Raw genomic sequence first — 17,445 nt, forward strand, 5'->3', positions numbered from 1 at the left:
AAAGAAAGAAAGAAAGAAAGAAAGAAAGAAAGAAAGAAAGAAAGAAAAAGAAAAGAAAAAAGAAAAAGCGTGTGCCTATCTGCTGTGATGCACGTAGCATCAGTCTACGTAATGACCTGAAAGGAAACCCTAAACACATATGGCTGAAGAATAGCTGTGGTTAATAATGTTTATGTAATCCAAATAAAGTTAATGGGTTTTAGGACCAATCCCTGGGATATTTAAGGTCAAAGAGAATTAAATGGGATGTGAGGGTGATCTGGCTGGGACATCTGTCGCACCCCGTTGATTGCCAGGGTTGATTCAACTGATCTGGCTGACTAGGCCGGTGTCTGCTTCCTTCGTCACCACTCCATGTATGTCTCTCCCCAGGCTGTGTGCTGGGTGGAAGAGGACCACCTACCCTGATTGAGGAGGACCATTCTTCTGTCAAGAGTATAGGAGTAGCTGGGCTCCCTGCTGGAACCTCCAAACAAACTTTCAAGGTCCATTATTAGAAGCTTTAAAAAGAGAGAGAATTAAATGAAAACCAGCATTCTCAATCTCAGAAAAGATTGCTACTGAAGACATATTATCCAGTCCCTTAATTATATCCATAGTTTGATGTCCATTTTTTTCTTTTTAAAATTGAGCATTTAAATAAATAAAACGATGTACAAAATGAAGACAAATGACAAGAGGCTAATGATTGCAGACCAAAACTAAACATTCTCCCCCCCTTTTTTTAACAGAGTGGCAACCAGAACAAATATTTCTTTTTATTTATTAAAAAAATAATAAACAATTTGAACTTATTTATTTTGCTAAAGAAGTAGTGGACCAAAGGGAAACAATCAAATATCATCTGGCCTGAATCTAAACTAAACTCATAGTCCTTTCTTTTGAATTTCTGCTCTGAGGATCAGTGGGAGTGAAGCAATGTTTTCCACATATGTAGAGGTAGACGAAGGGTTTCTGGGTCCTGCTGTGAGAGTAATTGGTCTGTCTGTAGGGCAAGTACACCTAGAATGATCCCTGCATGTACTTTATATCTGGTGCTACAAAGGCTTCAGGGATATGGGCTGAACAGCACAGATGTGCTTTCCACCCTTATCGAGTTCATTGTCTAGGAGGAGATGAACATTAAACAAACAAGTCTTTAGTCGCAAAGGAGAACAAATGACTTTAGTAGTGAATAACTGGAGAACGAATCTTTGTGTCCAGGCTTGAGGTAAAGCTTCCCTGAGGACATTACCATTCAGTGGAATCCGGAAGCTGAAGAAGAAGGTGGTCCCCACCCCACCCCTTCCTACAAAACATGCAAAGGCTCAGAGGCAGGCCTTCACCAAACTATAGAAAGACTCTGTAGCTAAAGAGTAAGGGAGGGAGAGATGAGTTCTTGGTTTAGTCTACTGCTACGCATATAAGCACCATTATGAATAGGGATGGTGGATATCTTGGAAGAGAACTATGAAACTATGGTGTTAAATCCACAGAATACAAAATTCACCCCCTTCCTTCTATAATTCTAACTGGTCTCCCTTAGTCTCCTTTTTTTGTTCCCATTTTGGAAGGTTGATAGCCTCCATAGTTCTGTCCTTGCTCTTGGTCCTTGTTTGTTCTTATGCTGCACACTCTCCTGGAAGATCCCTGGTGTTTCTCAAACAGGTCTGATAGGCTTATACCCCAGGGCCTTTGTCCATCCATGTCCTTCCACAGAGGACCCTCCTCCCTTCTGTCTTCTTGTGGGTTACTCTCTCTTCTGTTAGGTTTCTGCTCAGATGTAACCTCTTCCGAGAGGAGTTCTCTGATCCCTTAACACTCTCTGTTTCTTTACTCTCCTTTATTTTTCTTGAGAGTACTAATATTATCTGGCATTGTATGGTATTTTCTTTTTTATTCTAGTTCTCCTTTCCCCTAGGAGAACTTTGCCAGAACTTTGTCCCTTGTTCACTGCTGCATATGCATTCAGCTACCCGTCCAGTGTTACTGGTATAAAGTAAACAGCAAATATTAATTCCATGGATAGATTAATGAGTACATGAATCAATGATAGAAAGAAATTCATACTGTCCGTAGATTCAGCTACTACCCACATGCTGATGACTCCAAAATCTACACTTCCTGCCCCATCCCTCTTGAGAGCCAGATCCACTTACCCAACTTCCTGTGAGACATCTGTGTTGTCACGATCTAGATCTAACCTGCCCCAAACAGAACTCATTAACCCCAATAACTTGCTATTCCTAAACTTGCTATTCCTCTTGTGTCCCCTTCTTTTGTGAATGACTCCACCATCTGCCAGGTCGCCCAAGCCAGAAACCTGAGAATCATCTCTTTGTTCCTCTTCCTTATCCTCCACAGTCAGTTGCTAAATCCTGTTTCTTCTACCCCTTTGACTTGATCCTCATCCTGAACAGCCCCACTGACACCATCTTCTTCACCTGTTTATCACTTCTGATTACTTGACCTACCACACCTCTTGTCTCCCACCAATTCGTGCTTTACCTTGCCACCCGGAAAATCTTTCTATAGTACAACTACAATCATGTTTACCAGTCTCTAGTGGCTCCTCTTTGCTGTAAGTAAGTTAATAGCCAAGCTTCTAGGTATGACATGCAAAACCATTTAAAATTAAGTCCCCGTCTAAATTCTAGAATGTGTTTCCATCCATCTCTCCTTTTATCTCCAGTTTGCTCTGCCACCACCATTCGCACTAGCACAATGATGTGCAGGAAATATTTTCAATAAATATTTTTGGCTCACCTTCTCAAAAAAGTATGTTTTTCTTGGTTATGTAAGACCCTCATGTTTCCGGATAAAGGGGAGGGTCCTTAAAGACAATGTACCTTATGATGCCCTCACTTGTAGCTAAGACCTTTCTGAAAGTTTGCCTCTTTGTGGAAGGGGTAGAGCTATGCCTTCTGAAAGAGCCTGTTCAGAAGTGTGAAAGGAAGACCTGTTATGTTTTCAACTTCATCATTTCCAGGGAAGAGGTAAGCCTTCAATTTGTAATCTGAAGATCCTCCTGACACTGAGAACTTCCCCATGTCACTGACCTGCCTCCGTGATGCTAGAATTGCTTCCATGAAGGAACAGCATAGCTATCTCTACATTGGTTTACATAGCTTTCAAGAAGAATAGGGAATCTAGTTACTCTTTTTAAACCTAAATGGAATAACCAGGGCCCATGAGTAAAAGCTATAGTCATGCCTACTCATCCTTGGGCTTAATAAAAGGTGTACATTCTTGGAAATTCCAACTGTCTAACAAATGAATGGGCTGTCTGGCAAGGTAATGATTTCTCCATCATTGAGGATATTCAAACAGAGCCTAGATATCCACAACCATGGTTATTAGGTATTTCAAAGGAATCCTATATCTGAACAGGTGTTGAATCAAATGAGCACAGATGTCCTTCCTTACTCTGATATTCTTATTTGTCTCTGAGTCAGAAGATAATTACACAATCTTCCATTTTACTTTGGTTGTATAGACTTAGACTTTGGTTAACAGATGGGAAAACAGACTCCGAAACTAAAAGCCCAGGAATTATTGTGCCTATTTTTATCAGGTGGTCTTGTATAATCCTGAGTTTTAAAAAAATACGCTGAAGAAAGTTGTTTGTAGAATGAATTTCATCATAGTGAGTATTGTCAGAGTAAAATATTTCCATAGCCTGTATATTGTCAAACAGCAAATGATGAGGTGCTGTGATGAACACTTTTCAATGCATTAAATAATTTGGACCTTTTTTAGAAGTTTACTGGAGTTTGACAAGAACGCTTTTTTTTTTCCCCCGTACGTTCTGTTGGTTTGATTCTGTGAAATGAGCAGCTGGTTGTATCCAGACTTTTGAAGCTCCAGATTTCAAAATAAAGATCACAGAGGAGCTTTAAATTTGTTTAAGGATTCAAGCTCTGAAAATTATATATAGTATTAGTCAGGATCCATTTGGGAAAAGAGAAACCATTTAGGTATTTCAAGCAGAGGGAACTTAATATAAAAATTCATTATAAGGATGGTGGAAAGGCTAGAGGACCAAAAGAAAAAAAAAATCAGGTTACTGAAAGAGCAACACAGGAAACCAGGGCCTCCCTGAACCCGTGTGGCTGAGACTCAGGCGTCAGGAGTGGATACTGCAGAGCAGGCCCTTGCGGGGGCGCTGCCAGGCTACTCCCCCCCCCCCCCCGCCCCCCCCCCCCCCGTGCACGCCCTGCTGCTTTACAGGCTGACCTTGCTGCTGCTCCCGCCCCAAACTGACAACCAAGGGGGGAAAAGAGTCACTTCTCCCCTCTTCTTAGCCTCCGGGGTCCCCCGGAGCCTCCATGCAACGGAAAGCCGGGGTTCAAGGGCCTGGGAAAGCACAACTGGCAGGATCCCAGCCCCTGATCATCCGGAGGAGCGCACAGGAGAGCAATTGAGCTGAGAGCACATGAGCCAAGGTCACCAAAGCCTAGAGACTGGTGACAATTGTCCTCCTTTTCAAAGAGGGGATAAAAGTGATTTCTGTAAAGAGTAAACCAATTAGAATGACACCAACCTCTGGCAAGGTTCTAGACTAGGTGACTAAGGGATTGTTTCTGAGTCTTTACATAGGGAGAGGAGAGTAAGGAGGCGCCAACTGGGGACTACTAAGTTATTGTGTTCCATACCTCTGGAGACCAGATAATTGCAAGGGCCAAATCTTAGCAATTCAGAAAATAGGAAATACGGGACGTCTCAGGGTGTAAGTGTCTAAGAAACTTGCCCCGAATGAGAAAGCAGACATTTTAGATTAGCATATAGTCAGTCACCTGTTCCCTTAAAGTGCATGTGTGTGTGACACTCCACAGACGGAGAAGACTTTTTAGATCTGGAAAGACCGCAGAGATCTGCTTTATCACTGTAAGTCAGCTGGGATCCAGACCCCGAGTGCCTTGTCTGAAGTCACACAGCTGAAGATGCAGAGCCGGAAGGGCAATTCAGGTCTGTCAGCTTGCTCTCAGTGCTTTACTGTGCACGACTCCCCACAAAGGATCGAGTATGATGCAGCTGTGTAGCACATTTGTAAGGATGATTATTGTCTTTCCCGTCAGGGGGAACGATTTGCAGGGAATCTTCCAAACATTAGTTCTCCGGCCAAGGTGTGACCCATGGCAGGCATCCGTAGAGCAGTGCACGTGTGCGGAATGGGGTTAAGAAGGGTCCTTGACACCAGGGACATGCCCAGCATGTGGCAGCCTGCTGGGTTCCTCGGCTCTGGATCCTCTTCCTAGTTTGAGCTGGAAACTGTGTTTTGAAACTACTGTTTACAGGAAAGGGATCGCTTCCTACATTTATTAAAGTTTACTTGAATGAATGTAAGCATCACGACTCAAAGTAGCATCTAGTTCACCTCTAGGAAAATCTAAATTAGTCAGAAAGAATTTTGAAAACAAAAATGGCTATGCTCAGCGTCTTTGTCCATTTGGACTGCTGTAACAAAATACCACTGATGGCGTAGCTTACAAAGAATAAAAATGCATTTCTCACCGTCCCGGAGGCTAGCAGTCGGAGATCAGTGTGCCAGCATGATCGTGGTTGGGTGAGGGCCCCCTTCTGGGTCCCTGACGTCTTGTGGCCTCACATGGTGGCAGGGGCTACAGAACCCTGTGAGGCCTGTTTCATAAGAACATTAAATCCCATTCACGTGGGCTCCACCCTCACGACCTGAGCACCTCCCGAAGGCCCCACCTCCCATACCAGCACATAAGACATTAGAATTTCAACATACAAATTTGGGGGGATACAAACATTCAGACATACACAAACATAGCATCTGCTTAACTATCATTCACTAAATTCCCTCTTGCAGACGTGCCACGTGCCTGGCCGTGACTATGCGTTTTACATGCATTCTTTAAAATCCCTACCACACTCCTGTGTATGTATGGTGTAGGGATGACCTCCACTTTAAGGATAAGAAACGGATTCACAGGGTTGTCACATGCTCGTACGAGGAGGAAAGTCTAGCAGGTGAATGAATCCCTCTGACCCCAAAGGGCATGCTCTTCCCACTCTGATACATACTCCTTGTTTACTCAACACTTACCCAACAAATACATGTCAATTCTTTTTATTCTGGAAAAGTCAGAAATTGTACCTCAAGTATCGTTCTTGAACAAACTATTAAAGAAATAGAAATCCATTTATAAACCCAGGCTAATGCCATGTTCTAATACAATAAAATAGGCTTCTAACTGCTTAAAGTGAACTACTGCTTCTGAAATATTCATGTGGCTCCCAGAGAGAGGTTATTTAGCCATTGATGAGATTCTGGGACTTCATTAACCTTAATAAAATTAGGTCTGATTCTTTAAATTAAGCAAGAATAATGCAACACCAAGGACAACTTCTGGTTTAGAGTAGAATATTGCCTATGGCTGGGGTTATATCACTAATGACCTGAAGTATTTGGAAGGGCTAGTGAACACTTGCAATCTGCAGTTACTGGGAACCCAACTGTAAGGCTAATATGTTGTTACTATACTAGGGAACTATTTTATTGGAGACAAATGATCTCTTTGGGTAGAGAGTTTAAGAAAGGAGATTCCATTTTTTTCTTGAGACATTTATTTCCAAAGGATGCCAACTAACCGCAGCAGAGTGGGCTATTTCGGTAGAGGACCAGAGAGTCAACAGGTTAGGCTTTGCAGGTCACGTGGTCTCTTGTAGCTGTTCAATGCAGCTGTTGTAGCAGGAAAGCACCTTAGACAATAGGGAAAAGAATGACTGTGGCTGTGTTCCAATAAAACTTTATTTACAAAATAGGAGGCCAGAGAGAGGGCCAGAGTTTGCCCACCCCTGGGCTACAGTGTTAGAAGGCACCAGATAATAGAGGTTGCTTCTGCTTCTGCTTCTACTAATATGCCCGAGAGACTATCAGACCAAAGAAGCCTAGTGACATTTATTAATTTTTTATCTCACTGTAAATATTGGGACATTCAAAGCGAACACAGAATATGACCTTTCTCTCATGTGAATGTTACCATACTTATTTTAAAGGATTTGGATGGAATCTTGGGTGTTAATTTATCTGTTGTATTTCTTAGTGGCTCTTCATAAACACAGAAAAGAATCTAGGCGCAAGTCACAGAAAGAGGCCAGGATGAGCCTCCAGGTGCTCAGAATCTTACACCTGGTGGCAGTACTAGATCAGTATTTGATGAAGAGATGGTGAGTATCTTTCCAACTTATATATTCTGCCAACTCTGCGACTCCAGAACTGCGCAGATTATTAGCAGGTTAATTTCACCTGAGAAAGTTATTAGAATTTTCTATGACCAAAGGATACGCTAACTCTCCTAAAGTATTAATCAAGATTAAGCAATTTTTCATGATGTTTCTTGGTTTTGTATGTGTCTTTAACCACTGAATGGAAGTATCATCTTTTAGACAGCCAATAATAACATATTCAATGAGGTTTAGTGACTGTAATGAACTAATTCAATTATAGCTCCTTTCCCTAGGGATTTTTTCAGGGTTGTGTTTCTTATAAAAAATGACACTCATTTTATATATTTTTCTGATGGAGAACCTTTATGATAACATGAAAAATTCATTATATCCTTGGAGTCTTGGTTATTAGTCTCATTACGATGTCATAGGAGGTTAGATGTTGGAGCTCAACTGTAGGTAAAGGGAAGAGATAACATTGCTAACTTAAAAATGATTTTAAAATCCAAGTAATTTTCTAATTGAATTTAGTAATAAGAGTAGTACAGTCAGAAATGTTACTATGGGCAGTAAACATTTCCTGAACTGTGACCCGTACAAGGTATCATGCTAAGCGTTACACATATCTTATCTCACTTAATCCCCAAAATAGCCTAATGATGGAAGTGTAGTTTTACAAAGGAGAAAACTAAAGCCAGGAGAGGTTATAGAGCTAACCTAAAGTTAAAGGACTCAAATCCAGGTCAGCCTGATAGCAAAGTCACTGCTTTTAAGTCCCATGCCAGGGATTCTCAAGGTGTGGTCCCTGGACCAGCAACACTAGCATCACCTGGGAACATGTCAGGAATGCTAATCCTCAACCTGCACCCCCTACCTGCTGAATCAGAGACTCTAGAAATGGGATCCAGTAATCTGTATTTTTAACAAGTCTTCTCCTGGTGATACCAATGTCCACTGACATTCAAAAACCCCTGCACTATGCTAGATTGCATTTAAAACAAATACTGAGCATTGAATAAGCATTTGTTGCTCAGTTAATGAAATGCGATAACAGGAGAGAACCACCCTAGCACACCATGAGGCTCCCAGTAAGCATTAGGTTATAATAGGTTATTTCTATTATAGTAATATTACTCATTTCTGTATATTGTAAGGTTAGATTATTAGACACTGTGCCTAAACTGCCAACAGAGTTAGAAACTCTGCTTTCCAAGTGGAAGAAGCCCCAGAACAGTCTATTTAGAAAGGAAAACAGAGACCAATATGAATAAGTGCTACTCACTGGCCAGCCAAGGCCTTGAGAAATCAGGTTAAGCTAAAAACAAATTCCATATTTTGTATTTATCAAAATACCCCTTGCTTTTATGATTTCAGGGTAGCCAGAAATTCACTTATTTGATAACATTCCTTTGAGTGAAACTCAGAAGTCATACTGGTGGTGGTGGTCTAAGCAGTGAACGTGATGGTGATCGAGACTGATTGGTGGTGACCAAAGAGATTGAACGACTTTTCAAATCACAAAATATGAACTCTATCAGTGATATTTTTCATGGGACATTTTAACGGATGCCTTCAGTGCTACAATTGAATGGGATATTTTTTAGTGATATTTTTATGAATTTATAGATTCACAAGGGGCAAAACATCTCTCCCACCTCATCCTCTAGCCTCTTGTCTCCCTCTCAGTCTTTGCAAAATCCTGCACATGTATGTGACTCAAAATGCCAAGTGGCATGGGAAGTTGCCACGCAGGAAAGAAAGAAAATCTCATTGCTGTTTAATGTTTCCTAGGGACTTTTTTTTTTTTAAGTTGTCCTGAAAATTCTACTGCCCCGCCATCTGGTAGCCCAGCACATGGGCGATGCCCCTACTGACACAGGCCGGGCTGGTGTTGGGATGAGCAGGGGCACACAAAGCCTTGGCTGCAGGGAGGACTTTAGCTCGAGGAATGTAGGCGGCTGCCCGGTGTGCTCCTCAGGAGCACGGTGCTCTCCTTGAGCCTTTGCTTAAATCCTCTGGAGTGCCTGGCAGTGCCACCTGGCTGGGATAGTCCCAAATCTGGCTAGATCCCTATGAGACTTGGTCCTTATTTCCATTCCTTAGGTCACTCTTTGACCCATGACCTTGCATAGGGGGTCACCGCCTGCCTAAGTTGCTCCAGGACTCGTGTTCAGGGGATCCTAGTCTCTGCCTGTGACCTGGTCTGCTTCCAGGAGGCCTGGGCTGCCAGCCGATCATTTCTGCCAGCCAGCACGGTGTGCTTTCATGAGACTGTACCCCTCTAAAATTGCTGATGCTCTGGTTTGAGGGCCCTCACTCACGTTGGATACAGGAGATGTTCAGGACTCTAGAATACCAAGACAGAACCCCACCCAGCTTTGGGTTTGAGTTCGTGTAGTGGATTAGCTTTTGCCTGTTCCTCTTCTGACTGTGGCCTCCTCTGCTCGACAACATCCAAGGGCAGTAGGAAGGCAGCTGGAGTCCTTCACCCTTCGTACTCTCCAAGCTGGCACACAGGGCTTACTTCTCCCACTTCTCCCTGAGTTCCCTGCCCCCCGAGTCAGGCCGTCCTTGGAGGTGGCCAAGCCTATCTCCTCCAAAGGCTTTCCAGACCATGGCTTGAGAATTGAGAAGGCTGATGGGCCCTTCTGACCAGTGTGTCCTGCTTTGTCTCCAATGGATATGGTGGCTCCGTGCTCTCCTGGAGCGAGGGACAAACATTTCTTACAGAATGTGATAGCTTTACTCACTCGGCCCACTGGCCCCTTGCCTATCCTCCTGGCTGGTGGGGATGTGTGAAAGTCAGGGGCGTGGTCAATAGGGACAGAGACCACTTTCTAAGAATGTGATGATTTCGGCCTAGACGTCAAGAGAAGACAGAGTTAGTTAGAAGATAGGTCATTCTGTCTGTACGCTATTCAAATTCCAAATTGTGAATTTTATATGACCGCAAAATGGAATCCCATTCACATTTTCGGGCATTCTCTACATGAGACTTGCAGTTGTGGTCATTATCAATAGAGTGCAATAATGAATTGTGGGAGAGTCATTGGAAACCAGTACACACAGACCACACACGCATGATTCAGTGCCATGCATGAGTGATATAATAGGTATTAAATAAATGCAGAGATGAGATCTGCGTGGTTTCAATATAAACGAGTTCAAAGAGTCATAACATTGTGAGTAGTAACAACATTGTTCACCTTCTTTGGGGATGGAAAATAAAAAATTATCCGGGAGGAGCACATTCGACAATAAAGAACATGAGTGATGATTCCTAGATCTTCGCAGAAAAAGATGGTCCCTGGACATTGGCCATGACTGAATAGTACATATTAAAGTATTTCTTCCACTCTTTCCCATTATTCTGAATCTTTATCGTTACATCTTATACTTTCTAGGGGCCCATACATTGTGTAAAAAAAATATTTAATCAAAGTCTTTAGTTGTATAGGGCCTTGCAAAAAATTTTCCCTGGGGTGTCATATACCCCACCTAGGGGCAGCTCTTCTTGGCTGTGACCTTTTCTTTCAGAGTTAACAAGTATTAATTGACTCACTGCACAGTGCCCTGTTCTATGTCAAATGCTGTGAGGCCACACCTCATCAAAACCTCGATGATGCAAGCACTGCCCTCAAGAGCCATGGTCTTGCTGGTTACACAGGACTTAGACATATGAAACGTATCAGGGGAAATAGAAGACCAGACATTAGATGGTGCTTACTATGTCTTGAAACATGGCAGAAATGGTTAATGCTTAGGGTTTAGGTAGGGGCGAACTCAGGGTGGGCTGGTGTCCCCCGGAAGGCTGGTGGCACTTAATGCAGGCCCTGAAGCAGAGGGTGGGCTTGGAGAGGCTCAGAAGGCTACAGACAGCAGGTTGGGCAGGGGCAACAGTGGCAACCCCTTGAGGAGGGACCCCCACTCCAGGAGTCAGACTCGAGGACTTTCTGAACTGAAGAAAGCATGGCCTCTGCTTTCTTGGAACTACACAGGCCCTGAAGAGTGTTTGGCTGGCCTGGAGTGGGAGTGGTGAGCTATTAGGGAAACCCTGGGAACAGGGGATGTCCACAGGACTCCTTCTGGGGTGTAAGGCTCTCATTAGAAATCATCTGGGTGGTTTCTTCAACACCAGTTTCTTGGCATAGACCTAGCCCAACAGCCACACTCCTGCCTGTCCCTCTCTCTACCTTATTCCTCCCACTCCCCTGCCGGCCCAGGTGTATTTCCATACTGGTCTGCCCACCATGTTCTCTAAGCAAGAATCCTGGTTTTCATCTTGCACTCTTAACCAAGCCTCATGCGGTACTTATGTGACATCAGGAGCCCTGGACTTGACATCAGAAGACCTGTGGCTGAGGCTAGCTCTGCCACTTACTGGCTCTGTGACCTTGGGCAGAACACTGCATGCCTCAGAACTTCTGTTTCTTTGTACATGGACACGGTGATGCTCTACTACTTACTTTATAGGGTGTTTTGAGGAGAAAATGAAGTTCTTTAGCTTAAGGGAATGATTTCTAATACTTAAATAGAGCTTACTTTGTGCAGGCAATCTTCTAAGTGCTTTAGATATATTAAGTATTTTATTTTATTTTAAAAATTTTATTTATTTATTTTAGAGAGAAAGAGAGAGAGAGAGAGAGAGAGAGCGCGCACCAGCAGGGGGAGGGGCAGAGGGAGAGGGAGAATCTCCAGCAGGTTCCCCGCTGAGCACGGAGCCCTATGCCGGGCTTAATCCCAAGACCCTGAGCCAAAGTCGGACACTTAACTGACTGAGCCACCCAGGTGCCCCATATTAAGTATTTTAATTCTCACAATAACGTTGTGAAGAAGAAACTATTATAATTACCATTTACTTTGGGAAATTTAGGCACAGGGAGATTAAGTAATTTCCCAAAGATTACCACATTTATTAAGTGTAAGAGCTGGGATTTAAAGCCTGGGTTGTCTGGTTCCAAAATCTATTCCCTTATCAACCACATTATACCGTTTATCTAATAACAACGAGAGGTACCACTTACCCATGTGTCCGATACTGGACCAAAGCCCCAATTAACTCATTCAGTCCTCACAATAGCCCTTGGAGGTGCTATTATTAACTACAGTAAAATGATCTGTAAAAAACCTCCACATATAGGAAGGGAGAATAATAGATGGACCTCTCCTTATTCTTCCCACTGAGTCCAACTGAAACCCTGTCCTGTATAAAACAGTATAAAACAAACACAGGGAAACTCTGAGAGGTGGAGAGAAGAAGGCAGACCATTTAGGGACCATGGAATCTGAGGAACAACATGGTGTGATTTCCCTGGGTTTTCTGTTTTGCCTCATCTATCCCAGACCTGGGGCTGAAGAAGTTGGAAGCCTGAAAAGGCCAATGAATATAGCCCCCAAAGGCCCCAAGGGAAGCCCGCTCTTTTGAGCCAAAGGAGCACCTAGCAAGACAGAAACCTTTTAGACAATGACTCTACTCCGACCAGACACCCCAGAGAAATCTGTGAGCCCACTCTCATCCATGCCAGTAAGGCTGAGTGGGGAGCCTGGACTTCTCCCCTTGTGAGGCTTGAAAAAGGAGCCCAAACTCTCTGCCAGGACTTTCATCCCCCAGGGATAATGACGCCCCCTCCATGTAGCAGTGTCAATGGAGATCATTTGGGGACCTTGGACTTCCATCTCCATCTGGCAGTGCTGAGGCTCCCCTCCCCATCCCCACTGGGTTGCGGTCAGAGGAGGCCTAATGCAGAATCAGGACTCTCACCACTGCCCAGCAGTAGTGAGGCCCCCCAACATCCCCACCATGATGGCAGTGGAGACCAGGTGAGGAGCAGTGATGAGGCACCCCTATGCTCCCCAGCTGGGGAGGTATCCATGGAGGTCGAGGGGGAAGCCAAACTCCCACCCCCACCCAGCTCAGGCATCAACAAAAGGCAAGTGGAAAACCTGAACTTCTGCCCTCAGCTGGCGACAATGAGGTTGTCCCCTCCTCTTCCCCTGCCCAAGTAGGTTTACATAAGATCCAGAGTCTCTTAATATAATCCTCCAAATGTCCAAGAAACAGAAATTGCTCATTATATCAAGGGCAAGGAAGAACTCAGACTAAATGAAAAAAGACAAGCAAAAGATACCAACACCAAGACGACAGAGATGTTGGGGTTATCTGACAAAAATTTTAAAGCAGTCATCATTAAAATGCTTCCGTGGCTTATTTCACTTAGCATAATGCCCTCTGGGGAGGCCTTTCTTAGAAAGGAGAGTAAAAGAAGAAAATTAGGTCCACATGTGTTCATTTTTCCTTAGTTTTCCTCTAATATCTTGAAGAAATGTACTTTCTTTGATCGTTTTCTAAAATACGGTGTTCAAACTGTTCCCTGAATGTAACCATCAGGACTTTTCCAAATCCATTAACTAATCTCTTAACAATTTGGAATGTATGTTACAGAGGCACTGATTTAAAGATATTTCCGTGTTTCTCAAGTACTTGCTTTTTTTCCCTATCAACAACTCATTTTACACAATTTCCCTTCTTTATTTCCTCAAATTTCTTTTTCTGATTTTTTTTAAGCCAAAGGTAGAATTTAACAGTGTGGTGCCCCTGAGATTTCCAGTCACGGCGTCATGCTGTTCATCCCTTGTGTTTTTTGTCTGTTACTGCTACTCACCTAAATGAATTAGTAAGAACTCTTCCATCTTTTAAGAATCTTGGCGATCATTAACAGTCTCCTGTTTTCCTTCCTGGTTTTTTATCTGTTCTCCACATCTTTCTCAAACTGGAATCTTGCTTTGTCTTCCTTTTCTTCTTTATGTCCCTCATGGGATTTTGCTGGTAGCCTCTTCCTGTCACCACGCTGGAAGCCTATTATTATTTTTATTTCTTGCCCTTGAGAATAAAAAAGGATAAATATATTTCAACACCACAGTACACTTTTTTTCTTTTTCTAAATCACCTTAGAACTAATGTTTCACATCAAGTGCCTTATAGAACAGAAATCTCAAAATCAATTTAAATTTTTTTTTCCTGAAATGAAAGATGCCAGAATAATTATATAGAACTTTCTTTCCTATTCTCAAGTACTTAGGAGAAACTCCTTCTGAACAGGAACAGAATTCAGACATAGTTGAGATTAACATGAGGTCTCTGTGGAGTCATATATCATGGGGGTCTGCTGTGTCCCGAGACTCTTGTAATAGATGATTTCAATTGCCCAACCAGTGCCCAGCATCAGCACTGAAGTGTGTTGGGGCAGTGCTGGTTGAAATTTAAGTGCTCTCATCCTTCATTTTTCTGACTAGGCAGACTGACCCATGAAGCAGTCTTGAGGAACCACCGTATCTGAGGCTTTGAGACTCTGAGGTATTTATTCATGAGATCTGAATTTATTCTCCCAGAGCTGGCCACTGATTCAGAGAGCAAATTCCACTCAACTCAGCCTAAGCATAAAGAATTTATTTTAAGCTCCAGACAGCTTCTGGAATCCTAGGGAAGTTGGCCATATTCTGACAGGAAGTGGGAGCTAGAAGAGTTGAATCCAAGGAGATCTCTTTCATATCTTTCACTCTCCTTCCTTCTCTCTATGTAGCCCTGTGGTCCATCTTGTGCATATTTGCTCTCCTTCTCTCTTGCTCTCTCTCACTCTCTCACCCTCTCTCATTCTCTTTCATTATGGACTTGTGGCTCAAAATGGCCGCCAGGCCCAACATTTCATCATTGCCTTCCTGCTCAGCAGCCTCCTCCAGCTGACTCTGTCTCTCAGAGTTCTAATTCCAAATCTCTGAGGAAGAAATTGGGTCCCGACGTGCTCTTTTAGAGCCATGCCATAGGCTTCTGGAAAGCCTATGGATGGGATTAAATCAGTGACCCTCTGGGATCTAGGGCTTCTCTTTTGCCCATGGCAGGAGCAGTGCACAAGATTAGATTATCTGAATAAAGATGGGGCAATTGTTTTAAAATACTAGTGTGTTCTCTAAGGATTTGTTTGTTATATTATTTGTTATATTTATTTGTTATATTTTGGCAATACTTTTCAATAAAGGTTAATATTTGCTGTGGAGGGAGAAGTTGCTTTCTTACAATTCAGCCTGAGCCAGACGGGGACCCTTTCTTCTCTCTTGCAGTAGACTCTGTGGGAGCTGCTATGCAATTGAGAGGAGTATGGTATTTGGGGGATTGGACTACTGGAAAGAACAATGGGTTGATGATTGGGAATCCAAAGATTATGACAAGGTCCCAACATAATCCTAATTTACCCTGTGACCTTAGGCAAATCAAATCGTTTTCTGGGCATCTTTTTTTTTTTTTTTTTTTTTAAGATGAGGGGGCTGGTGTTAATCAGTGGTTCTCACATTTTTAGAGTATGAAAACTTTCCTTAATTTCAAAAAGTTATGGATACCACATGATAATGGTGTCAATTTTGTTGCCCAGTGAAAGAAAAAAAAATAGCCTCTATGTATATATTGATTCCAAGGCTTTTAATAACTCCAGAGTCTCTGGAATTCCAAATGCCACAGGCTGGAACCACTAGTTTAGCTGACTTTGAGGTCCTTTCTGGCTCCGATATTCTGGGATTCAAGTCAGGAGAATATGAACTCCTTAGAAAACATTCATTTATTCAAGAGGAAAGCTGACATTCAATATTACCAGATCTGAGAACAGCAGTGGGAGTTTTTGAGGGAGATGAATTAAGGCAGACTTCAGGGTCTAAGAATCTGAGCTGAGAGAGAAGATGGGAGGAAGAATCAATACTAGTAACTGTGGGAGGCTATGGGGTGACATGATGACGAACAGGGTTACATAATGTGGTTCATGCCAGGAAGAGGGTCAGATGCCACAATCACTAACCGAAGGAAGCAGAGGAGAAGGCAATCTTGAACCCCAGGAAAGGCAGACTGACTCTTCTGGCCTTAAGTGAATATATTATTTAATATGTTAATACATATTAAATATAAAAGAACACCATAATATAGTATGATAATATAACTAATAATATGTACTAATATGTGTTATATTAATTAATATTCACCAGTAAAGGCATGGAAGAGGACAGTGCAAGGTATCTAAGGAGAGGTTCTCCCCTCCTCCTTAATCACAATAACAGTTGAAGTGTTCCTTAAAGCCTTCTAGTTTGACTTCTCTAAAGATTAGTACCAATTGAGTTGACATCAAGAAGTTACTGGCAATGATTTGCAACGACGTGGTTGGAACTGGAGGGTGTTATGCTGAGTGAAATAAGTCATCCAGAGAAAGACATGTATCATATGACCTCACTGATATGAGGAATTCTTAATCTCAGGAAACAAACTGAGGGTTGCTGGAGTGGTGGGGGGTGGGAGGGATGGGGTGGCTGGGTGATGGACATTGGGGAGGGTATGTGCTATGGTGAGTGCTGTGAATTGTGCAAGACTGTTGAATCACAGATCTGTACCTCTGAAACAAATAATGCAAATATGTTAAGGAAAAAAAAAAAGGAGAAGATAGCAAGAGGGGAAGAATGAAGGGGGGGAAATCAGAGGGGGAGACGAACCATGAGAGATGATGGACTCTGGAAAACAAACTGAGCGTTCTAGAGGGGAGGGGGTTGGGGGTTGGGTTAGCCTGGTGATGGGTATTAAAGAGGGCACGTTCTGCATGGAGCACTGGGTAGTATGCACAAACAATGAATCATGGAACACTACATCAAAAACTAATGATGTAATGTATGGTGATCAACATAACAATAAAAAATTTAAAGTGAAAAAAAAAAGAAGTGACTGGCAATGTCTTAGGATGATTTCTACAATACATGTATAAGAGATATACTCTCAGAAAAATACATTCTTGTAGCTTGTCCCAACCCTGTCCTTTTTATGTTTTCAATATTTTGTGTGGTTCATATCAAAAAAGAGATTGATTCTGAAAGACATTCTGCCTCACAGCATTCTTCCTGAACTTGAAAGGAGATCTGAACTTGACAGTATATATTTCCCAGAGTTACATACAGATTTGGGTATTAGGTTGAGGTAATAAGGTCAAATTTCTACCCAAATAGTCATCTAACTGCAAGGAGAAGCAAGGCAGGCAAATAGGGCAAATTCTCCAAGATTTTTTAAGGTTATTAATTCTCAGGATTTGAAAAAGTCACTACTAGTTTAATTCCCATTTTCTGGCAAACATTCCCTTAGAAGAATAGGAATGCCCTCTAGCCCCCAGTAAACCCCAACTGTAGAAACTCTAAGAAAAAAAAAGTTTCTAAGAAAGTGTTGGTTCAAGTACGAATCCAACTGAAATGTGG

At 42.6% G+C, this 17,445-nt stretch overlaps 1 long non-coding RNA gene across 2 annotated transcripts in view; it reads left to right on the forward strand.

Annotated features, from left to right (window-relative positions):
* Positions 1-734, forward strand: part of LOC112832547 (uncharacterized) — an 11,843-nt gene extending 11,109 nt beyond the window's left edge. For both annotated transcript variants that reach the window (XR_012375094.1, XR_003210409.2), the window contains exon 3: positions 373-734. This is a non-coding gene — a long non-coding RNA (uncharacterized lncRNA). The remainder of the gene's footprint in view (positions 1-372) is intronic.
* The last annotated feature ends 16,711 nt before the right edge of the window (positions 735-17,445 follow it).

This window comes from Callorhinus ursinus, unplaced genomic scaffold, assembly GCF_003265705.2.
Source record: "Callorhinus ursinus isolate GAN/ISIS: 27379988/994484 unplaced genomic scaffold, GSC_fseal_2.0 scaffold44, whole genome shotgun sequence".
Classification (NCBI taxonomy): Eukaryota; Metazoa; Chordata; class Mammalia; order Carnivora; family Otariidae; genus Callorhinus; species Callorhinus ursinus.